Source organism: Schistocerca americana, chromosome 8, assembly GCF_021461395.2.
Source record: "Schistocerca americana isolate TAMUIC-IGC-003095 chromosome 8, iqSchAmer2.1, whole genome shotgun sequence".
In the NCBI taxonomy this organism is placed as follows: Eukaryota; Metazoa; Arthropoda; class Insecta; order Orthoptera; family Acrididae; genus Schistocerca; species Schistocerca americana.
The window spans coordinates 254,969,293-254,994,821 of record NC_060126.1 but is presented as its reverse complement, the minus strand read 5'-3'; the positions used below and the strand labels follow the sequence as shown (position 1 = coordinate 254,994,821).

General features: G+C 42.7%; 1 protein-coding gene across 2 annotated transcripts in view; it reads left to right on the top strand.

Moving 5' to 3' along the window:
* Nucleotides 1-25,529, top strand: part of LOC124544812 (alpha-tocopherol transfer protein-like) — a 138,763-nt gene that overhangs the window by 31,254 nt on the left and 81,980 nt on the right. Inside the window, exon 2 of one of the 2 annotated variants that reach the window (XM_047123503.1) lies at nt 19,421-19,553. The exons of the other annotated variant lie outside the window; for it this stretch is intronic. The gene's annotated coding sequence lies outside the window, so the exon portion shown is untranslated. The remainder of the gene's footprint in view (nt 1-19,420; nt 19,554-25,529) is intronic. 2 annotated transcript variants of the gene reach the window in all.

Here is a 25,529-nt window from a genome sequence, read left to right as displayed (position 1 = left end):
ATTCTTCAAGCTTGCAGTGAAATTACGGAAGAAATGTGCCGTAGGGTAATCACTAACTTTAGAGTTCGTTTGAAGGAAGTTAGGAAACGAAATGGTGAACATATTGAGCATGTGCTGAGTTAGAACAAATCTCCATGGACGGCTCTTCATTGTAGTATATGTTCCTTTCAGATTGTATTGACAATACAGTTTATATTCAAAAACAAAATGGTAACACATTTCGTGCGCCACCCAGTATAAGGTGAGAATGTGGGTCTCGCGGGAGGCGTGCGCGATATATCCTCTGCAGTCGCACTATCCTCTCTGCCCTAAGTGGCTCAGATGGATAGAGCGTCTTCCATGTAAGCAGCAGATCCCAGGGTCGAGTCCCGGTCGGGGCACACATTTTCACCTGTCCCCGTTGATATATATCAACGCCCGTCAGGTGAAGGTATTAATATATACTTCTAATAATGTCTTCGAACGTTCTAGAATATTTTCAAATGTTGCAGAATATAATATGCAGACAGCATATGTCGCGTTGATCTGCAGTACCGGCAGAGCGTCTTAAACGATGAATTGTGCAGAGTAGTAAAGACAGAGCTACAATTCACCGAAAATGTGTCTCCCGTTATAGAGAAAAACTACGTGAACAAAGAATGATTGCATCAGAGAAAAATTTTAGCAACAAAAAATGACGTGCCGTGGAGAATTAGCCGAGCGGTCTAGGGGCGCTGCAGTCATGGACTGTTCGGCTGGTCCTGGCGGAGGTTCGAGTCCTCCCTCGGGCATGGGTGTGTGTGTTTGTTCTTAGGATAATTTAGGTTAAGTAGTGTGTAAGCTTACGGACTGATGTCCTTAGCAGTTAAGTCCCATAAGATTTCACACACATTTGAACATTTTTTTTTGAAAAAATGACGCAGTTCAACAAATAAATCACCGATTAAAGAGCATGAGCGCATGTGAAGAAAATGTGTTTAAATAGTCTGACACAATCGGATGACAATACGAAAGTGTTACTCTTCAACAGAACTCTCTCAATGTTCACGGAATGCCCTCGCAAAAACGCTTCTAAATAAGATAATAGAAACGGAAACAGTAACTGGAAAAGCAAAAGGCCAGTCTGTATTCATGCCATGCGTTGTGGTCATTACATCTAATCTACCATTCAGTTTTAAAAGGCTCAAATTTCCGGTAAGATTAGCGTATAATATGAATATGAATAAACCACTAGGGCAAATATACCAACGTCGCGGATTCAGTTTGGGAGAATCGTGTTTCTCGTACGGGAAACTACTTGTATAAGTAGCTGCGTTGGCGTGTTGGACAACCACGAAACTTGTTCGCCTTTCTACCCGAAAGCAAAACACCAAATGTAGTTCACATCAACAGAATACTTCGAATAAGTTAGATACTGTACAAATGAGATGATCAATTACACAATTATTACCAGTTCGGGAAACAAATGAAAGGAATTGTAATCGAAACGTTCTTTGCATCTAGTAAACTTAGGGTAATGCTCATTTCACAACGCTTTCCGCAAACGTGACGCCATTTTGACGTCGCGCGCAGTATAGACGACGGCATGATCGGCTATTGACTTTTTGACAACGAAGGATATGAATATTATTGATCTACGATTCACTCGCAGCACCTTAAGCTGTCCTCTTAGGGTCTTGCCTAATCATACATTCGGAAGTCGCTACATATTCGGAAATAAAGAGATAAATATTTGTCATAAGAAAGAATATGAATTTTATTGTTGCTCGTTTCAGTCGAATCAATTTAAGCTGTCCTCTTAGCTTCCTGCCTAACCATATACTCGGAAGTCGCTAAATATTTCTTTCGTCCTCCTTTATCAGATCAGACTGAATATAAATAACATCCAGTATTGCAGAACACACTATTACACTCATAAGAAAGTAACAGAACGTGATAACAACGCTAACATGAAGAAAAGTATGTAACGGGATGCGAACCAACATTTTTCGACTCCAGAAACCACGATGTTATTCACTACGTTAGCACTTAATCATGTGATGTTTAACTATGGTCTTGTTTGTCATGTCAGTTTATATACATAACTGTTACATGTAATGATAATGGTGATTTATTTGTCATAAATTTTTAGTCCTCTGTTATACTGAAACAACATAATGCAAATTATATAATAAGTTTGTTTCGTTTTTAATTTGTAAATTATTAACGATAATAACTCACTGCTAAGGGAGAAATCTTATATTAAAGCATTAAACGTCGATAAATCATTACGTGGCATTTTATTACAACAATAATTATGATAAATCATTTCAAAAAGGACGTGTTTTTGTAAATCTCCGATACGCGCGAATGAAATCTTGTGAGGTGCCCATATCGAATATTGACGGAAGTCGATAACCGATCATGCGATCGTCAATATTGTGTGTGCCGTTAAAGTGACGTTACGTTTGCCGGAATTGATGTGATTCGAGCGTTACCCGTAAATTTATATACATAACTGTTTTGCTGATACTTTTTCCTTCTTTGTATAGCCCTTCTAAAGAAGGCCAGTGGCCGAAACGCGTAAGATCATTAATAAAATTTTGTGCTCCAAACAAAAATGCAAGTAAATTGTACGACATTTTCTTATAATAATACGTTTTTGTCCTTTAATGACTCTGGAGAATCTGAGAGGTCAACGAGCCTGCCTGGTTGTGATTACTCCCGTTGCTGGCCTCTTCATACGTCTCCTCGCCGCCTTCGTGAGACTTGTTCACCAGTGCGGCCACAGCGCATTCCTCGTGTAACGCTGTGCTTTGTTCTGTGGTGACGGCTGACATGGCGTCAGCTGTAGTCAGTGTCAGCGAAATCGCTGGTCAAACCATAGCACAGTGCAAACCGTTCCACCGAGGCCACGCAAATGTACAGACACTGAATGATCACATGCGAGATTTCCGTCGTGAATTTCGGACCTACGAAGTTACCACAATGTTTCTATCGAAGATCAGGCCAAGCCCTAGCTTTACTCTGAACCTTAAAAACTATACTTCTGTAGGACGCTAGGCGTAGATGGAACATGCGACAGGAATATAACAAGTCAACCAAAAATGGTAAAAGACCGCAAACACTGCAAAGGAAGAACTTCTACTGGTGTTCTAGAGCATTACTGTTTTTCGATCTTGAACTGCACCCTTCAGCTCAGACAAGTATCACTATTATCGACAACTCAGCGACAGTTAGCAAGCGGTTTATGCAGGGGTCGGACAAAGATTGGAAACACCGCAAGAAATGCATGCCAGAACATAAATTTAGATGCTAACCAAGCCTGCTAGTTGTGTTGTTGTATTTGACCAGAAACGGCACCTTTACAATGCCCACAACACTGCTGCAAGTGTCGGTCCTGTTCAGAATACTGTTCTGTGTAGTTGTCACTGCACTGTTTCTGAAATAAATGCTTTCGAAAATGGGCAAATTTTTGCTGCTCGTATGTTAGGTGCTTCCATAACCTAGGTAGCCGAAGGGTTCCCGTTTCGAAAGACAACATATGGAAAATTTATACACAGTGAAAGGGGAAAACGTCAACCGTTATGTCACAATCCGGACCAAAGTGTATCTTGAGTGATGGGCCGGCCCTGTGGCCGAGCGGTTCAAGGCGTTTCATTCCGGAACCGCGCTGCTGCTACGGTCGCAGGTTCGAATCCTGCCTCGGGCATGGATGTGTGTGATATCCTTAGGTTAGTTAGGTTTAAGTAGTTCTAAGTTGTAGGAGACTGATTACCTCAGAAGTTAAGTCTCATAGTGCTCAGAGCCATTTTTTATCCGATTACAGAGCATGAGCGCATGTTAAGAAATTGTGTTTAAATAGTCTGACACAATCAGGTGACAATACGAAAGCGTTAACTTCTCAACAGAATTCTTAAATTCGCTCAATATTCACGGAATGCTCTCGCAAAATGGTTCAAATGGCTCTAAGCACTATGGGACTTAACATCTGAGGTCATCAGTCCCCTAGACTTAGAACTACTTAAACCTAACTAACCTAAGGGCATCACACACATCCACGCCCGAGGCAGGATTCGAACCTGCGACCGTAGCAGGCGTAAGGTTCCCGACTGAAGCGCCTAGAACCGCTCGGTCACACCTGACGGCGCTTTCCCAAATCCGACTAGGCGAATGCCAGGCTGGACCTCCCGTCCCAGTTACATGATTCACAAACATTTGGTGACTTCGCAATAAGTCGAAACCGATAATGATAACAGTTCTCTGACATGAAGCTGAAATATATAACACAAAAATTACAAACCTCTGAATAGCCAGCGGGTGACAACACAAGTGTGGTGTCACCGCCAGACACCACACCTGCTAGGTGGTAGTATTTAAATCGGCCGCGGTCCGTTAGCATACGTAAGACCCCCGTGTCGCCACTATCTGTGATTGCAGACCGAGCGCCGCCACACGGCAGGTCTAGTCTAGAGAGACTCCCTTGGACTCGCCCAGTTGTACAGCCGACTTTGCTAGCGATGGTTCACTGCCTACATACGTTCTCATTTGCAGAGACGACAGTTTAGCATAACCTTCAGCTACGTCATTTGCCACGACCTAGCAAGGCGCCATGTTCAGTTCCTATAAGTAGTAACTTCAAGAATGTATTCTGAACAGACAATATCGTGAATCATGTACCGTCAAGAGCGACGTTCGTCATTAATGGATTAAAGTTAAGTATCTAACTAATTACGTCCGCTTTCTGAATTCTAATTCCTTGTCATCTTCCAGACCTCACGTCAGTATAGTTCTTCCCTCCTCACGACAGCCTGCGTGAGCTAAAACGCGTGCATTTCGGCCTCCAGTTGTAACACGGTATTGGCTCTTCCGCCAACCCAACAACAAGTGTATCTTTGTGATAAGTGTGCGGATCTACGGTTGCGTTGAACACACTACATCATAATGTTTATCGCGAACTTGATGTACTTGGCGCCTAACCAAGTGCCGGCAGCGGTGGCCGAGCAGTTCTAGGCGCTACAGTCCGGAACCGCGCGACCGCTACGGTCGCAGGTTCGAATCCTGCCTCGGGCATGGATGTGTGTGATGTCCTTAGGTTAGTTAGGTTTAAGTAGTTCTAAGTTCTAGGGGACTGATGACCTCAGAAGTTAAGCCCCATAGTGCTCAGAGCCATTTTAGCCTAACCAAGTAACTGCTTCTTGCGTAAAGTTCATGACATTAAAATAAGAGAGACTGTGTCGAGTGTGGGGGCATACAGCCAGTCATTTTTCTCTCGCTCCATCATTGAAATACTAGTATAAAGAACGCTCCGGCTGGCACTGAGACGCAGACTCGCAGATATGGAAACAGTGGTCAGTAGTAGCAGTTTAACGAGGATACTGGAAATGTCAAGACGATACAGTTTAAGAACAAAAAACTTAATTCATTCAGACAGGCATTTAAATACTTGCAGGTCTAATTAAAGGAGGATGGCACATTGCAGACAATTGAGCCTAGATGACAGATACGGGTGCGTCATTCCATGTCGCTTCAAGTCTTTATCACGGTTCATCACTCACAGTAGCTGCCGACTAATGGCACGCCAGTGTCTCAGAAACCTGTCAAAAAAGATTAATTGCACTGCTGTAATCTAGAGCACACAAAATGTGTGAAAATGATATATTTCGTGTTTCTTTATTAAATAGTCACTAACAAAACTATTATTTACAACTCTGTAGAAAACCTTAATTAATAAATTACAAATGCAGAGTATGTTCTGGGCATGACAGCAGTTGAAAAGCCTCTTTAGGAGACCACTGGCATTACGCGGTCTTGACTAATGTTATTAAAATATAACGTCATGGAGAGGTCGAAGAAAGTCCACAGCAATCAGGCTTAACACGTCATAAATGGTTACACTTGTTGTTCACTTCTGGCTATGAAAACCATAGTGCCCAATGGCGCTCCATACCATCAAGCCAGATCCTCGGCTCGTATAACGATAACGAATGCAACGCCGCTCGTCCGAGTCCATGCATCCGGATACGTCCATGCAGTACATAGGTGCAGTACATAGAACCGGAACTTTTTTAAAGAGACGACATGGTGACAGTAATTTATCCAGAGTTGTCACTGGACGCATCACAACAATCGCGCCATATCAAGGGAGACAGAGAGATGTACGAGGTGTGGCTAGAAAAAAACCGGACTAGTACTGGTGAAACTATAAAACGAATGCAATAAGGCTGAAAGTCGCGTGGCCTGACACGTGACTCTCGCTCCGCCTACTGCTCGAGTTTCATCTGCCTCCTGCACTCAGTCTGCCCGTGGCGTCTGTTTTAAGTAGTTGACGTTTTGTCTGTGCGTCGGAAAATGTTGAGTGTACAGAAAGAACAGCGTGTTAACATCAAATTTTGTTTCAAACTGGGAAAATCTTCAAGTGAAACGTTTGTAATGTTACAACAAGTGTACGGCAATGATTGTTTATCGCGAACACAAGTGTTTGAGTGGTTTAAACGATTTAAAGATGGCCGCGAAGACACCAGTGATGACACTCGCACTGGCAGACCATTGTCAGCAAAAACTGATGCAAACATTGAAAAAATCGGTAAACTTGTTCGACAAGATCGCCGTTTAACAATCAGAGCAGTGTCTGAGTTAACAGGAGTTGACAAGGAAAGTGTTAGGCAGATTCTTCATGAAAGTTTCAACATGAACAAAGTGTGTTCAAAAATGGTTCCAAAGTGTCTCACAATTGAACAGAAGGAACGCCGAAGAATGATTTGTTCTGACATCCTGGAAAACATTGAAAGTGATCCCACCTTCTTACAAAATGTTATTACTTGCGATGAATCGTGGTTTTTTACTTACGATCCCGAAACCAAACACCAATCGATGCATTGGAAAACTCCTGGTTCTCCACGACAAACTCGAATCACCGACTGGGGGAGCCGCGCGAATCGTGCCAAGGCGCCCTAGACCGCATGGCTACCCCGCGTGCTTCCATTGCGTACTTTATATCCTTACAGAATATGAATTGCGTTTTATAAGTAATACAAATTAGTTGATCGCTTAAGTAGTGCGCTTTTATGTAACCAAATTAGTTTTGATGCAAGTACAGTTTACATGAACTTTTTTTTTTTATTGAGTTTCGATTCCCCCCAAAGGGGGCGGGCTGGCAGCAGCTTAGTACGCCGCTCTTCAGTCTACAGAATGTTTTAAAAGTTGAAAATAATAAATAATAAAAACAGGCGATAAAATCGGAGACTTAAATGGCAACATGGCGGAAAATCGTGGAAATTAAAACATAGAACAAAGGGATGATGCTAATAAAATATATATGAAGCAGACAGGTAAAATAATAGACAGACAATTAAAAAACACGGCGACAGTCTGGTTTCTGTTCGCAAGAGACATAAAATTCACAAATTCACACGCAGCGACAGCATGATTTCCGTTCTCAACACTTTGGAAAGACGAACAACACTGAATATTCACTTGAACACTGCACTAGAAAGTTGGCAAATATGACATACAACAGCCGGGGGCAGACGGGGGGAACCTGGACTGCTGATGGGAAAGAAAAAAGGGGGGGGGGGAAGGAGAGGAAAAGCGAAGGGGGGAGGGGGGAAAGGAGCCGATAATGGGATGAGGACCCATAAAAGAGGGGGGGGGGGGGGCTGCTGGCAGACGCGACGGCAACTGGGCAAAGGCAGAGGAGGGGAATACAAAAGGACAAAAGGACTTGGGGGGGGGGGGGGAGAAGGGAGGCAGGGAGAGGTTAGGTGGGGAGAAAACAGGATGGAAGGGGGGGGGAGAGGAAGTCCAGGGAAAGGACAGAGGAAAGGAGGGATGATGAGGGTCAGAGTTGATACGAGAGTAAATGGAGGGAGATAGGGAATCACCCAGGAGGGGGAGCTTTTACATGTACATGCCTAAAGAGTGTACATAGTTATTGTTATTATTTTGTACTCACTAGAACGTACTTCTTCATGATCAAAGGTAAGACTTTCGTGCTGTTATTGATAGATGTGAAAGTTGTTTATGAATAACGGAAACATGTTTTATAGAGGGTCAACACTAATAAAACCGACAAAACTATGGGGTCGGATTCCTGACTGGAAATGAAGGAAAAACGGTCCCATGAACATGTATCCGGAAATGCATCGTTGCCACGGTAGATGGTGCTGACAAATGATGGTTCCTCTGACAATGTGCCGTGTGTTCCTTGTGTGTTTCAGGCTGTGTGATCGATGCAGCGTACCGAAAGCACAATGAACCGGTACTCATGTCTTTTTCCGGGTTGCAAACAAAAATTAGAAAAATTGAGCCACAGGTTCTGCATGTTTGCTGTTTGGCCTCTTCTTTGAACCTTGTGTCCCAATAGGCAACAAAATGAGACCATGTTGACAGGCCACGTTTTAAACGTGAAGTAAAGCACCAATTTTTCTTGCGGGTTCCCCAAGAGATTAGCAATATTTGAGTCTCTGCAAGCCGCCTAAATTGCTAGCTTTATTCATCCTGTCAGTCTTCGACCTTTTTGCCCTGTCAGGTGGTGTCGTAGAATAAGTTCACTGCAAAGTATTTTGTAGAATTACGAATAGTTAATTTCGTTCTTCGCGAAACTCGAGGTCGAAAAATCCGTTGCCGGCGATAAGCCTATTGGTTTCTTAAATTTTCTGTGTTCCTTTCAATTTATCTTTCTCAGTAGACTTCTTACTAAAATCTTAAAGTCAGTTGAAATTTTGAATGCTTTTCTGCAAAACAGCTCCAAAAACCCATTACTCGAGCTGGTGAAAATTTCGAAATGTATGGAGCTCTTGCTTGGAATTGCTAAAACATTTGATTTCTACGATCCGAAAGTTCCGAAAAATTCGAAAGATTTGTCGAAAACTTGACTACGGCGCTCCACCCTATGCTTTTTCCAGGGCTATTAATAACGGAGAATTTATTTTGATCTTTTAGATATTGTGCTCACTGTTCCGAGAATCAGGTTTCTAAAGCTGCTATGACTGACTTCAGAAAAATACGAGGCGCGGCTAGAAAAAAACCGGACTGATGCTGGAAAAAACATTTATTTACAATTATTTACAATTTCATGTTATCTCCTTCAATGTAGTCTCCTCCTCGGTCTCTACACCGCTCCATACGAATTTTCCACTGTTCATAGCAATGCTGCAGATCATTTTCGGTACGTCTATACATTACTTCCGTCGCTTTTTCTTTTACTGCTTCAACAGTCTCAAATCTAGTTCCCTTCAAAGCTGACTTGACTTTAGGGAAAAGAAAAAAGTCACAGGGGGCCAAATCAGGTGAGTAGGGTGGATGATCTAAGATGGGAATGTTGTGTTTTGCCAAAAACGTCTTCACTGACAACGCACTGTGAGCTGGGGCATTGTCTTGGTGAAGGATCCATGACTTTTTTCTCCACAAATCGTTCCGTTTTCTCCGTACTCGCTCACGTAGGGTAGCCAGGACGCTAATGTAGTAATGCTGATTCACTGTTTGTCCCTCTGGTACCCAATCAATGTGCACAATCCCTTTGATGTAAAAAAAAAAAAAAACAATCATCATTGCCTTGAATTTCGATTTTGACATTCGTGCTTTTTTTTGTCGTGGAGAACCAGGAGTTTTCCAATGCATCGATTGGTGTTTGGTTTCGGGATCGTAAGTAAAAAACCACGATTCATCGCAAGTAATAACATTTTGTAAGAAGGTGGGATCACTTTCAATGTTTTCCAGGATGTCAGAACAAATCATTCTTCGGCGTTCCTTCTGTTCAATTGTGAGACACTTTGGAACCATTTTTGAACACACTTTGTTCATGTTGAAACTTTCATGAAGAATCTGCCTAACACTTTCCTTGTCAACTCCTGTTAACTCAGACACTGCTCTGATTGTTAAACGGCGATCTTGTCGAACAAGTTTACCGATTTTTTCAATGTTTGCATCAGTTTTTGCTGACAATGGTCTGCCAGTGCGAGTGTCATCACTGGTGTCTTCGCGGCCATCTTTAAATCGTTTAAACCACTCAAACACTTGTGTTCGCGATAAACAATCATTGCCGTACACTTGTTGTAACATTACAAACGTTTCACTTGAAGATTTTCCCAGTTTGAAACAAAATTTGATGTTAACACGCTGTTCTTTCTGTACACTCAACATTTTCCGACGCACAGACAAAACGTCAACTACTTAAAACAGACGCCACGGGCAGACTGAGTGCAGGAGGCAGATGAAACTCGAGCAGTAGGCGGAGCGAGAGTCACGTGTCAGGCCACGCGACTTTCAGCCTTATTGCATTCGTTTTATAGTTTCACCAGTATTAGTCCGGTTTTTTTCTAGCCACACCTCGTAGAAACATTGCTTCTTTCGAAAACTACAGACTGGAGTTACGTAAATGACTTTTATGACGATGACTTTGACCCTGGAAGTATAACTTTGCACAGAAATATGATGTTACACATATAAAAAAGTGTTTCATCACCGTGGTTCCGAGAGTTCCAGAACCTGTACAAAAAATTGCAATAGAGATCAACATAAAAATCATTTCCGCCCTTTAAATTGCTCATGAAAATCACACATTGCATGCTGTGCGACCATAAAGCGAGACCTTCGGAGGAGGTGGTCCAGATTGCTGTACACACCGGTACCTCTAATACCCAGTAGCACATCCTCTTGCTTTAATCCACGCCTGTATTCGTCGTGGCACACCATCCACAGGTTCATCAAGGCACTGTTGGTCAAGATTGCCCCACTCCTCAACAGTGATTCGAAGTAGATCCCTCAGAGTGGTTGGTAGGTCGCGTCGTCCATAAACAGCCCTTTTCAATCTATCCCAGGCATGTTCGATATGGTTCATGTCTGGAGAACATGCTGGCCACTCTAGTCGAGCGATGTCGTTATCCTGAAGGAAGTCATTCACAAGATGTGCATGATGGTGGCGCGAATTGTCGTCCATGAAAACGAATGTCTCTCCAATATGCTGCGATATGGCTGCACTATCGGTCGGAGGATGGCATTCACATACCGTACCGCGACACTCATCGGTGAAGAGAACTTGATGCCATTCCTGAGCCGTCCATTTGGCACGTTGTTGGGCCCATCTACCGCGCTCCATGGTGTCGTGGTTGAAAAGGTGGACCTCGCCATGGACGTCGAGAGTGAAGTTGAACTTCATGCAGCCTATTTCGCACAGTTTGAGTCGTCACACGTCGTCCTGTGGCTGCACCAAAAGCATTAGTCAACACGGTGGCGTTGCTGACAGGATTCCTCCGAGCCATAATCCGTAGGTAGCGGTCATTCACTGCAGTAGTAGCCATTGGGCGGCCTGAGCGAGGCATGTCACCGACAGTTCCTGCCGTCTCTCTGTATCTCCTCTATGCCCGAACTACATCGCTTTGCTTCAATCTGAGACGCCTGGACACTTCCCTTGTCGAGAGCCCACAAAGTAAAAATGCGGACGCGATAGAATCGTGGTATTGACCGTCTAGGCATGGTTGAACTACTGACAACACGAGCCGTGTACCTCCTTCCTGGTGGAATGACTGGAACTGATCGGCTGTCGGACCCACTCCGGCTAATAGGCGCTGTTCATGCATGGTTGTTTACATCTATGGGCCGGTTTGGTGACATCTCTGAACAGTGAAAGGGGCTGCGTCTGTGATACAATATCCACAGTCAACTTCTGTCTTCAGGAGTTTTGGGAACAGGGATGATTCAAAACTTTTTATGATGTGTGTATTTTTCTCAAAGTAGTGAAGACTTAGTGCGCTTCTGTTCCTCAAACATACACGTCGGCGAATTGATTCCTGAGGTTATGAAATCGATAAAGATCGCTTTAACTACATTAGTTTCTAAATCTACAGCAGAACATTCTTTCTCTGCACTTAGAAGATTAAAATCTTATCTGCACAAGCCCATATTCAGAGAGAAATTGAATGCGGATGCTATTGCGCATGTCCATAAAAAACTCGAACCTTGACATTGTGGTGAACATTTTTAACAAACGATTCACTATTCGTTCTAAAACGTTCTTTGTGAGTGAAAATCAGACATTACACAAAGATTTAAAAAAAATGAAACAATTATATCTGGACTGTGAATTACTTTTGTATAAATTAATTAGTGAGGAAAAGTGACCTAATAAACGAGACTTCGTATACCTTTATCAAGTGCTGTTCTTTCAAAAGTACCTGCTACTGGATTTTAAGGAGTGTTAGTTTTCAACATTTGTGAATTGTGACTTACAGCACACACATGGGTTTTCAAAAGGCGACGCCGCTGAATGAGCTAATATGAATCAGGCGCGCCGTGTACCAGTTTTTGCTACAGCAGCAATGTTTCCCATCAGCTGTCCCTTACCATTGTTTACAGCCGAGGTCTTTTACATCTACATCGATACTCTGCAAGCCACTGTACGGTGTGTGGCGGAGGGTACCCTGTACCGCTACTAGTCATTTCCTTTCCTGTTCCACTCGCAAACAGAACCAGGGAAAAAGGACTGTCTATATGCCTCTGTATGAGCCTTAATTTTTCGAATCTTATCTTTGTGGTCCTTACGCGCAATGTATGTTGGCGGCGGTAGAATCGTGTGGCAGTCAGCTTTAAATGCCGGTTCTCTAAATTTTGTCAATAGTGTTTCTCGAAAAGAACATCGCCTTCTCTCCAGAGATTCCCATTTGAGTACCCAAAGCATCTCCGTAACACTTACGTGTTGCTCGAACCTACCGGTAACAAATCTAGCAGCCTGCCTCTGAATTGCTTCGCTGTCTTCCATCAGCCGACCTGACATGATTTATGGAAACCATTAAACACGTACATCAGGATCTCCGGGTGGGGCTTAGAGCCTCCATCCTGCCAAACAAGACATCTGTTAAAGCAGCGGAATATCGTCCACTGTTTCCGTAGCGGACAATACATTTTTTGTTTCAGACATTCTTGCAAATCTGCACACAATACACAACCATGATCAGCTGAAGCGCAGTGCAGCTGTTTCACTTCTTAAAGCCGTGTTCAGCTCAAGTGCACTCGTGCCTGCGTGAAGTGGCCATAAAGTTTTATTTATTACGTCACAAACAGCAGTCTGCTTTTCGTGAGAAAAGGAGATTGCTTGGCACACAAACTTCCTTCAAACTACACGTCCTGATGCATCAGAATTGGTCAGTGGAGTTTGGCACCATACTATTATACAAGAACATAATCCAAAAATAATGAGAGGTTGTTACGTATTGAATGAAAACTATAGAGAATGCATTTCCTTTCCTGTATTTTAGCGAACTTTGTACACTTACAATTCTGTCGATTGATAGCCGGAGTCGACAATGAAGTTCACTTCCTTTTGCAAATAGAAGATGTTTCTATTCTTCACCTCCAATAAATTTGTATACATAAATGTTTGGCAACTCTTACGCATACTTTACTCGGTTTTATCAATAAAATAGCAATTTTTGTTAAATGTAACAATACGGTCTGAGCGACGGTCTAGCAACACTTCCTCTTTCCGCAAGATACAGAGTAACAGTCCCCTTTTTTTTAATAAATCAATTTTTTTTTCTTTGAGTCCATACTCAAAGATTCACAACTACTATCGTTGCGGGGATGGCGCGCTAAGGACATTCTTGCTGTCCAGCTACGCTTCACTTCATTTCAAGTACTTTTTGAATCAAATTTACATTTACGGTATTTACACACATTGCTGAGCTTCTCAGAATAAAATCAAGCACAAATTAAGTTAAAAAAAGGGCAGTGAGACTCACGAAATATTATATCTCTTCACCGAGAGATGGTCTGCCTCTTCGTTCTTCATCATTAATATTTCTTTGACCACCCTGGAAGTGTCTACCGCGCATAATGACTCTGTCATACGATAGTGCATTGTTGCTATACATTTACATCAACTTAGCATGAATTGTCGCTCCTTTTCTCCGCTCTAAATGCAGGAAACAAATTACCGCTGCAGACTCCATCAACGGACTGTTCGATTTTGTTTTGGATCCTCTAGCGGCGTGCTACCGTACTGTGGCGCGGTGATTTCGATGTGTAGAGGTACCAAGGACATGCACCTGAGAACGAACAAGAGGTGATACTCAAAACATTACAATTACTCGTCGTATTTACCCCTTCGGCCGCTCGCCGCTGCAGCGGCTAGGTCGGGTACCTCCCCTGGATGCGTGTCACGTGCGCCTCTGTAGATCCCGCCGAACCGGTCCGGAAAGTGGCCTCGCACCTGAGCATCCGAGCGCCGCCAGCTGATCCCACCAGCTGTCGTCTGGCAATAATAGCGCGCTGTCTCATACCAGCGTAGGGAAGCATCTGAAAGAGCTAAAAACATAAAAGTCGCCAGGTCCGCGTGGAATCCCAGATCCGTTTTACAAAGAGTAATCTACCGCACTGCCTCCTTACTTAGCTTGCATCTATCACAAAGCGGGGAGACCCAAACGACTGGAAAAAAACAGCAGGTGACTCCTGTATATAAGAATGGTAAAAGATGAACCTGCAAAATCACAGACAGCAGAGTTTGGAGCAGAGTTCTGGACATCTTCCACATTCCTTGATCTCCTAAAAGAGTTTGATACGTTGGCCCATTGTAGGATGTTAACCAAGGTACGATCACGGAGTAGGTTCCCACATAGGTGAGCGGCTCGAAGACTTCTTAAGCAACAGAACCTAGCATGTTGTCCTCGACGCGCGAGTGTGCATCTCAGACATGGGTATCGTCAAGAGTGCCCCAAGGAAATGTCATAGGATCACTGCTGTCATCTATATACATAAATGATCTGACGGACAGATTGAGCAGTAACTTACGGCTGTTTGATGATGACGTTCTGCTGTGCGGGAAGATGCCGTCGTCGAATTACTGTAGGAGGATACAAGATGACTTATACAAAGTCTCTACACCGTGTGATGAATGGCAGCTAGCTCTAAATGTAGTAAAATGTAAGTTAATCCAGATGAGTAGGAAAAACAATTGCTAGCCGCTGTGGCCGAGCGAGCGGTTCTAGGCGCTTCAGCCTGAAACCGCGCTGCTGCTACGATCGCAGGTTCGAATCCTGCCTTAGGTATGGATGTGTGTGATGTCCTTGGGTTAGTTAGGTTTAAGTAGTTCTAAGTCTAGGGAACTTATAACCTCAGATGTTAAGTCCCATAGTGCTTAGAACCATTTGAATCATTCTTTTTTTTTAAAAAAAAAAAAAAAAAAAATACAATCCCGTAATGTTCGAATACAGCATTGGTAGTGTGCTGCGTGGCACAGTCTCGCCGATTAAATATCTAGGCCTAACGTTTCAAAGCGTTATGAAATGGAAAGAGTTCGTAAGGACCGTACTTATGTAAGTGAATGGTAATCTTCGGTGTATTGGGAGAATTCAGGGAAGTGTACCTCATCTGTAAAGGAGACCGCATAAAGAACACTAGAACAACCCATTCATGAGAACTGCTCGAGTGTTTGGGATCCCCACCAGGTCTAACTAAAGGAAGACATTGAAGCAAACCAGAGGCGGGCTGCTACATTTGTTACCGGTAGGTTCGATCAACACGCGAGGATTAGAGGGATGCTTCATGAACTCCAATGGCAATGCCTCGAGGCAAGACGAGGAACACTGTTGAGAAAATTTAAAGAATCGGCATTTGAAACTGACAGCAGAACGATCTACAGCCACGAATGTAACTTTCGCGTAAGGACCACCAAGAAAAGAAAAATTAGGGCTCATACGGATGCTTAGAGACAGTCGTTTTTCCTTTGGTTTAACTGTAGGTGGAACACGAGAGGAAATGACTAATAGTCTCCCTCATGCCCCATAACATGGCTTACCGATAAGCATGTGGATATAGATGTAGATCATTCGTATCATCATTTGTCACGTTTTCCGTAGCATTCTTCATGGACTTAACGGACTTTCGCATACATAATAGAGAATACTCCGTACGATCCTCATTCTAAATTACACTGTACTACAACAAAAAAATTTATAAATCTGTTCCTAGTAATTTTTGAGAACATTTCCCGTGGAGAAACAGCGGTCTAGCTAGAAGTACTTAAAAAACTGACACAAACAGTCTCGACTGCAAAAGCATTTATTTATATGGTAACCGGTTTAGATCAGTTTTTGACTGGTATGAGGGTCAGAGGATGGTCAAAAACTGACCGAAAACAGCTACGATAAATATAAACGTTTTTGTGGGGGAGACTGTGTCCATTCTAAAATCTGTTGCTGCGTTTCGTCATGCATATTTTAAACTACACTATAACCATAATGTGTGGGACTGGTCCGTTGCTGTAGACGTCTGACATTTATGCGGAGTTACAACATCATAACCGGCCACTGTTAGGATAGATTTAATTGTCCTGTCAGTGCATTTCAAAGAAGAATTTCAATCGTGTTGTCTTGGATTATGATTACATCATTGTGTTGCTCTCTGTCGCGTTAAACTCTTTATAAATTCTGATCTTTGGTTACCAAGTTCTCTCTTGCAGTGGAGAGACAACTGCTGAAACGAACACTGGGACTTTTCACTTTACTGTTCCCGCATTCCAGTACAATTTATTTCATATGTAACTGCGTATATGTTTGAATTGAAGATACAGAAGCTGTGATCCCCATATCCCACTGAACTTTATTTCATAACTATCTAGAAATATGGTTGAATTGAGGATAGAGAAGCTGTGACTTTGTTAACAACCTCTCGCTTCCTTCATATGTTATTTAAGCTTATGCTACACGGTAGATGTGGCCGAGCGGTTCTAGGCGCTTCAGTCTGGAACCGTGCGACCGCTACGATCGCAGGTTCGCATCATGCATCGGGCATAGATGTGTGTGATGTCCTTAGGATAGTTAGATTTAAGTAGTTCTTAGTTCTAGGGGACTGATGACCTCAGATGTTAAGTCCCACAGTGCTCAGAGCCATTTGAACCAAGCTGCACGGTAGAACACATCCAGAGATGTTATAACAATGATTTAAGAAAGTTAGCATGGCGTTTTCTGTACAGTGAATGAGGGGGCTGACTCCCTGAACTAAATGGGAGAACATTCTGGGGGGAATTCTAGTTGAGCTTGAGTAGGAGACTCATTATAAACCAATGTATTAAAGAAATCGATATTAATTCTGCTTCGTGTTGCAGACATCCACTGTACAACAAATTGTAACGTAATGTCATACATTCTTTGTGGCCGAGTGTCCTATAACGATTGTCAATGACATTATTTGTGGTTCTGAACTAATAATAATTGACAGAAAAAATATATATAATCGCATCATGTGAGGTACGTTTAACTAATGTGTAGTACCTTTCCTTGATACCATATTTCGTACGTAACGACTTTTGTCAGCGTCAGTTACAGTGATGTGTGAAACATGCCGGGTTAGTCAAATCCTGCTCCATTATCCTTGCAATTCTACGTGAGTCTATAACTGACGTAAATGCATATCATGGTAGAATTTACGCTGTGTGATCAAAAGTATCGGGACACCTGGCTGAAAATGACTTACAAGTTTGTGGCGCCCTCCAACCGTAATACTGGAATTTAGTATGGTGTTAGCCCACCCTTACCCTCGATGACAGCTTCCACTCTCGCAAGCATACGTTTATTCAGGTGCTGGAAGGTTTCTTGGGGGATGAACCTAGGGATGTTTAGGAGTGTTGAAATCTCGCGTACTGACGTATGACACAAGTGACACCCAGTCACCCGACCACGTTCGAAGTCCGTGAGCTCCACGGAGCGCCCCATTCTGCTCTCTCACGATGTCTGATGACAACTGAGGTCGGTGATATGGAGTACGTGGCAGGAGATGGTAGTACAATGCAGCTAAGATGAAAAACGTGTGGTCTTGGGGTGTCCGGATACTTTTGTTCACATAGTGTATTTAAAAGTAACACAACCTCCACATGTTCTCAGTACTGGCATAGATATACGGACTCCTATTTCTTTATTAAGGCGCAGCAAACAAAATCCGAAATAATCGCTTCACTAACAAGTAATTTCATCCTTTACACAGTGTAGACATGCAGTACTGGTGAACGCAGATGTCTCGAGGTACCTATATTCGATAAATATGGAATTTACAGAAAGAGGTTTAGTGGATATTCTTGATAGACAAATGACAGACTAAATTATTCACATTTACAATGCATTCTTACACGTTTGTTATTTTAATTCCTGCGTTTCATGTAGAGATATAGTATCACACGCATTAACGTATCTGGTTTGAAAAGTCATACTATTTTTGTCTTTTAAGGTTCCAAGATACGGAACATTATAAAACAGTGTATAAAGTGAGACGTTAGGATGCGTCACACAGTGGCGTGTGGGACTCGATTATATTTCTGAGGGAGTAAAAAACGAATGGAAAACAATTAAAGTGTTTTATGGTCGTGCTTCACAAATAGACTGTGATCAAAGTATTTCTCAGGTACTACGAACAGTATATGGTAGTCGCAACTGTGGAACTTAACAGCGATAGAATTAAGGAATGCGAAAGAAAATACCAAAAGTTATCTGGTCAACTAGGTTCCAGAATAGACGAGTAGCTAAATTTGAACGGCCAGACATGCAAGACTGACTGTACTTTTACGACAGAATGAAACAGGAGTACAAAAGACCGATTTTTTATGTGGTACATGCATTCACAGATTATAGCTGAAGCAGAGCTGACAAAACGACAGTATAATGTTGCTGCCAAAGATCAGCGATAACCAACTTAAAATTGTTGTATTTTTCCCCGGGTGTCAAATACATAAGATTTTGCCTACACAATGTTATATCAGTGCCACATATTCAGAACATAGTCACGTTACCATTCACAGCTGATCCAGCAACAGGCATCATTTGGCCGTAGAAAACAGGAACATGGATAGTACAATGAAACGCTACACGGAGCAGCTAGAAGCTCCCTTGCATTCTTGTTTCGACTTTGCAAACATGTAAGTGTTTATTATTTGGAATAAAGATCAACTTTTAACAATGCCGGAGGATACTTTGTTTATATAGCCATAGATGGCCATTGAGTGACCGTGGAAAATATTGGAAGACCAACACCGTCAGCAAGAGGCAGAAGCCGTAACAGGAAATATGTGGTAGTGAAAGAAGTAAGTGATTGAAAGCAACGCACACCCTCCATAAGAGTGTAAAAGTAATGTAGTTCCAACCTTAGTACGAGGAAGCGTTTATAAATACAGTAGATCAATACGGTGGACGCACGCCCAAGCCACAGGCAACAGCTCCCAGCCTGCCACGTCACTGACAGTGGAGACGCGTGAGGCGTAAGTGACAACCCAGCAGACCGAGAAGGATACAGCAAATACCTGTGAGTGTGATAGATGCTGAATTTATACTAAACTGATATCTATCGTCGGTAAAGTGCTACTGAAACGCTTGAGGTGAAAAAGTAATTGTACCAGCATTTCCACAGTCAAGCCCTATGAGTTTTATAATGCCGAGCAGTGATCGCACTCGTAATTTTCTTTCTTTTTTTCTGTTTTGAATAGATTTAGAGAGACTGTTGACGGATTGGGGGCAGCATGCATAGATAAGCCGAGCGAAGTGGGTACCTCGCGGTGAGAGCAACATTGTTTTTCGTGATATACTTTTCAGAAGAAGACTGTACAAGCTGCTACGAGGGTGAGTCAAATGAAAACCTTAAATATTTTTTAACTATTATTTATTGTACAGAAGTGGTACAAAGCTGTATCACTTTTCAACATAATCTCCCCCACGCTCAATGCAAATCCTCCAGCGCTTACAAAGTGCATACATTCCTTTAGCAAAAAATTCTTTTGGTAGTCCGCGCGACCACTCATGCACCGCGTGGCATACCTCTTCATCAGAACGGAACTTCTTTCCTCCCACTGCGTCTCTGAGTGGTCCAAACATATGGAAATCACTTGGGGCAAGGTCTGGTGAGTATGGTGGATGAGGAAGACACTCAAAATGCAGGTCTGTGATAGTTGCAACTGTTGTACGGGCAGTGTGGGGCCTTGCATTGTCATGTTGCAAAAGGACACCTGCTGACAGCAACCCACGTCGCTTTGATTTGATTGCAGGCCGCAGATGATTTTTTAGGAGATATGTGTATGATGCACTGGTGACAGTGGTACCTCTAGGCATGTAATGCTCCAAAATGACGCCTTTTTCGTCCCAAAAGAGTGTCAGCATAACCTTCCCTGCTGATGGTTCTGTTCGAAACTTCTTTGGTTTTGGTGATGAGGAATGGCGCCATTCCTTGCTCGCTCTCTTCGTTTCCGGTTGGTGGAAGTGAACCCAGGTTTCGTCCCTAGTAACAGTTTTTGCAAGGAAGCCATCATCTTCTCGTTCAAAGCGCCGACGAAGTTCTTCACAAGCATCAACACGTCGTTCTTTCATTTCAGGAGTCAGCTGCTGTGGCACCCATCTTAAAGACACTTTGTGAAACTGGAGCACATCATGCACAATGTGGTGCGCTGACCCATGACTAATCTGTAAACATGCTGTAATGTCATTCAGTGTCACTCGGCAGTTTTCCTTCACTATGGCTTCAACTGCTGCAATGTTCTGTGGAGTCACAACTCGTTGTGCCTGACCTGGACGAGGAGCATCTTCCACTGAAGTCACAAGTGGTTCAAATGGCTCTCAGTACTATGGGACTTAACATCTGAGGGCATCAGTCCCCTAGAACTTAGAACTACTTAAACTTAACTAACCTAAGGACTTCACACACATCTATGTCCGAGGCAGGATTCGAACCTGCGACCATAGCGGTCGCGCGGTTCCAGACTAAAGCGCCTAGACCCGCTCGGCCACTGCGGCCGGCCATGAAATCACACCTTTTGCGAACTTCCTACTCCATTCGTAGACTTGCTGCTGTGACAAACATGCATCGCCGTACTGAACCTTCATTCGTCGATGAATTTCAATTGGTTTCACACCTTCACTACGCAAAAACCGAGTAACAGAACGCTGTTCTTCCCTGGTGCAAGTCGCAAGTGAGGCGGCCATCTTTACACTGATACTGCGACGGTATGTGTGCAGCCGGACTATGCTGCCACCTACAAGCTATTCTGCACGCTGTTTGTAGCACGCTTACCAACTTACAGGATAATGGCGCGAAATTTCTAGTTCTTATTACAAATTTAAGGTTTTCATTTGACTCACCCTTGTAATTAGTGTAAAAAATAGATAGATTTAGTGATAATGTCGTATAACTCGTAATATTGTCGATTGCGGAGAGCCCTGTGTATACTGCACCTCAAACTGACCCATAACACACCACAATGCATCCATGCACAAATTTTGCTAGACAGTACAGTTTACTTCAACCATTGTTTATGGTGGCTGAAATGTCAGCTTTACCATCGGACAAAGGAAACTCTGGTCGCGGTTGGAGTTGCATTTAGCCTGAGAAAGAGATAAACAGGTTTGTAAGTAGGGTGTGCTCCGATATTTGTTACAAATGGAGCGGTGTTAGTTGGCACTCAGGTAAAATGTCACACAAGTTGCTATTACAAGTAAAAAAAAAAAAAATTAGAACGTTCTTCATCCTGTGTACTACTCCTGACATCATGCTGGCTGTATCGGCGCAACTACTTGTTGTGGCTATATTAACATGCCCGTCAGCTGTGACCGTGGAAATGCCTTCTTCTCAATTCGGCCGCGAGTGATAATGGAGAATTCTCATTTAGGTGCAAGACTTCTGATTTAACGGTAGCTTAAATTTCATTGCTCGCATCCAGTAATCACCTACAATGATTTCTTACTTTTCACCTACAGTTGTCACAGCAGTACGATTTACCTCCTTTTTAACGAAATCTTGTAAGGGAAAGTCGTGGTATTATCGAAATTTAAATTTAGCGCTACAGGATTTCAATTGTTGAGATGCACTGGCTGTCGGAGAGCGTTATTAAAATTTTCTTGCTAAAATTTGTGTATTGAACGCACAGCTGAAGGAAAAACAGTTAAACGCTGGGTAGCACAATTGTTTGACTAATATTGTCACGTAGAATAAGGTGTAACTAGATGAATGATGAACACTAACTTCACTTAACGAAGGTTTATTCAGCACTTGCACATACAAGAGCGCGGAGCGAACTGCCTGCGGCCAGAATACATACAGTATATATATAGTTACAGACAATTCCAGTACAATGATTCCTGACGTTTGTGGATACTTCTAGAATGTACTCGAACCGAATATAGAAATTAAAATTTTACAGTTCAGGTGAGTTTTGAACTCACGACCCTCCATTCAACAGTCTAGTATCATTACCACTACATCACATTTTTTTTTTAAATTTCATTTTGTTCCCTTTTGTTCGTTGCATCTGCTCGGGCCGGACGTCGTAAGACATCCGTTTAAGTTCGTTGTTGATCAGTTAACGCAGTTTTCTTAATACAGAGGGCAGCTAACCCTCTGACCGAACACGTTTTTTTATTTTTTTTATTTTTCAGAAAGTTCATTTTGTTCCTTGCATCCGCTCGGGGCGGACGTCGTCAGACACCAGTTTAAGTTCATTGTTGATCGATCAACTCAGTTTTTTTATTACAGAGGTCATCTAACCCTCTGTCCGAACTCGCCGAGCTACCGTGCCGGCAAACTGCGGCCTCCGTGATAGTAAGCTTCTTCTGTGACAATATTACATACCGTCGTAACGTTGGGTTGGGTTGTTTGTGGGAAGAGACCAAACTGCGAGGTCATCGGTCTCGTCGGATCAGGGAAGAACGGGGAAGGAAGTCGGCCGTGACCTTTCAGAGGAACCATCCCGGCATTTGCCTGGAGTGATTTAGGGAAATCACGGAAAACCTAAATCAGGATGGCCGGACGCGGTATTGAACCGTCGTCCTCCCGAATGCAAGTCCAGTGTGCTAACCACTGCGCCACCTCGCTCGGTTCTGTCGTAATGATTACAATTACTTTACAACTACACCTGTCGCATTCTATGGATATCCCAGAGAGCTGTCTCTCTCTCGTATGGAAAGAAGTCAAAGATGTACATTTAATTTAATGTAAGTGCAATATAATGAAACGAATTAACGTTATGTAAGAGTATGGTATTATAGTGATAATATAACTACAAAATACCCTAAAACATTAATTCTAAGAATTTTTGTCGAGATACCAGTTGCCCATTGAAAGTTCTCAGTTCTTAGCCCATAAGATATTTTTTATGCTGGCACATTCTTTAACACATGCTTATTCATGATTCATCGTGCCATGCGTGAAAACACATTTTATACTGGTAGACCAATGCCAAACTCTTATGCTTCTGTTTGCTTTGAAAGTCCAGACTGGCCATTCCGTCCTCCCAGTGAACATGAGCACTCGTCTAATTCCGCACCTCTTAAAATGGCATTACAGTGGCGACGTGTGTCCGCCTGCTTAGCTGGGTGGTAACGTGCTCGCCTCCCATGCAAGCGGGGCCCGCGTTCGATTCCCTGCAGGGTTGGAGATTTTCTCCGCTCGGGGACTGGATGTTGTGTTGTCCACATCATCATTTCATCCTCATCACCGGATCGCAAGTCGCCCAATGTAGCGTCGAATGAAATAAGACATGCACTTGGTGGCCGAACTTCCCCGAATCGGGGCCTCCCGGCCAACGATGCCATACATCATTTCATTTCAATGGCGAAATAAAATGTTTACATAGTACCATTACTTTTCTTAGAGTGTACGGCAGACATTGCATTATTCTTGTAATGCTGGCTGTTTTGAGAGGGCAGCAGCGTAGCGCATTTATACAGATCGTTTGTAGACTACAGAATACAGTTATGTCTAGTTGAAAATACTCCACGTACTATGGATATTATTCATTAAAAAAACTAATAAACAGGTTAGAGAGCTATAACCTCTAGGGTGTTCATACTAATGAAAACTTAAATTGCAAAAACCGTATAAACGGCCTGCTTAGGTTCAGATATTTTTGGCATAAGAATAATTGTCGACTTTTCAGGACATAGAAATCAGTAAGTTAACATGCTTTGCAAATATTTGTTCACTGATGTCCTGTAGGATAATATTCTGGGTCACACCTCTCTTATGCAAAAATAATTGTATGCACCAAAGAAAGTACGAGGCGCCCAACTGTTTAAACAATTGGAAATGTTAACCATAGCCCCACAGTACACTTACTCACTCGTAAGTCGTAACAATCTGTTGGAATTTGAGAGTAATAGAGGTATTCACCGACACAATATTAGAAAGAAAGATGATGTGCATTTCCCTCTAGTGAATTTAACTTTCGCACAGAAAGTCAGTTATAAACCGTTTGATTGCTTGCCCACTGACATAAAATATCAGACAGCAGAAGTTTTCTAAATGCAGATCTAAATTATTTCCCCTTAACAAATCCTTCTGTAACACGGAGTAATTCTTGAATAGACTAAATTAGTTAATTACAAATCTTTGAAAGGTCAATATATTTAATTGATGTTATTGTGGTCTTCAGTCCTGAGACTGGTTTGATGCAGCTCTCCATGCTACTCTATCCTGTGCAAGCTTCTTCATCTCCCAGTATTAACTGCAACCTACATCCTTCTGGATCTGCTTAGTGTTTTCATCTCTTGGTCTCCCTCTACGATTTTTACCCTCCACGCTGCCCTCCAATGATAAATATGTGATCCGTTGATGCCTCAGAACATGTCCTACCAACCGATCCCTTCTTCTAATCAAGTTGTGCCACAAACTTCTCTTCTCCCCAATCCTATTCAATACCTCCTCATTAGTTATGTGATCTACCCATCTAATCTTCAGCATTCTTCTGTAGCACCACATTTCGAAAGCTTCTATTCTCTTCTTGTCCAAACTATTTATCGTCCATGTTTCACTTCCATACATGGCTACATTCCATACAAATACTTTCAGAAACGACTTCCTGACACTTCAATCTATACTCGATGTTAACAAATTTCTCTTCTTCAGAAACGCTTTCCTTGCCATTGCCAGTCTACATTTTATATCCTCTCTTCTTCGACCATCATCATTTAATAGTTTATTAAAATTAAAGTGCAGCTACTCAAGGAGGTACAGTGTAGGCTGTAGTTATTGTATGATGGTTCAAATGGCTCTGAGCACTATGGGATTTAACAACTATGGTCATCAGTCCCCTAGAACTTATAACTACTTAAACCTAACTAACCTAAGGACATCACACCACACCCAGTCATCACGAGGCAGAGAAAATCCCTGACCCCGCCGGGAATCGAACCCGGGAACCCGGGCGTGGGAAGCGAGAACGCTACCGCACGACCACGACCTGCGGACAGTTATCGTATGACAGCGAAACTTGGTAGATATGCAAATGCGTTAATGCCGAACCGATTTACACTGGAAAAATTTAGTTCGAATTTTGGCCGCCATGTGCAGATCCGACGCTGTACAGTATCACGTCGACGTCGCTGGTGCTCATATTAAACTTTGTAAGCGGCGGTTACCAATAAAGTCAACATTAAACCTTTCTCACTTGTTTGTCCTTTTCTGCTCACATACCTTTCCTAATCCACTACACAGTTTTAAACATGGCTGTTTCTCAGCAACTGTATACAATTTTTAAACACAAAAATTATACAGTCAATCGGTGGCAGATAACCGTTTGGTACAATTTACCTAGCTAGGCATACGTGACAACG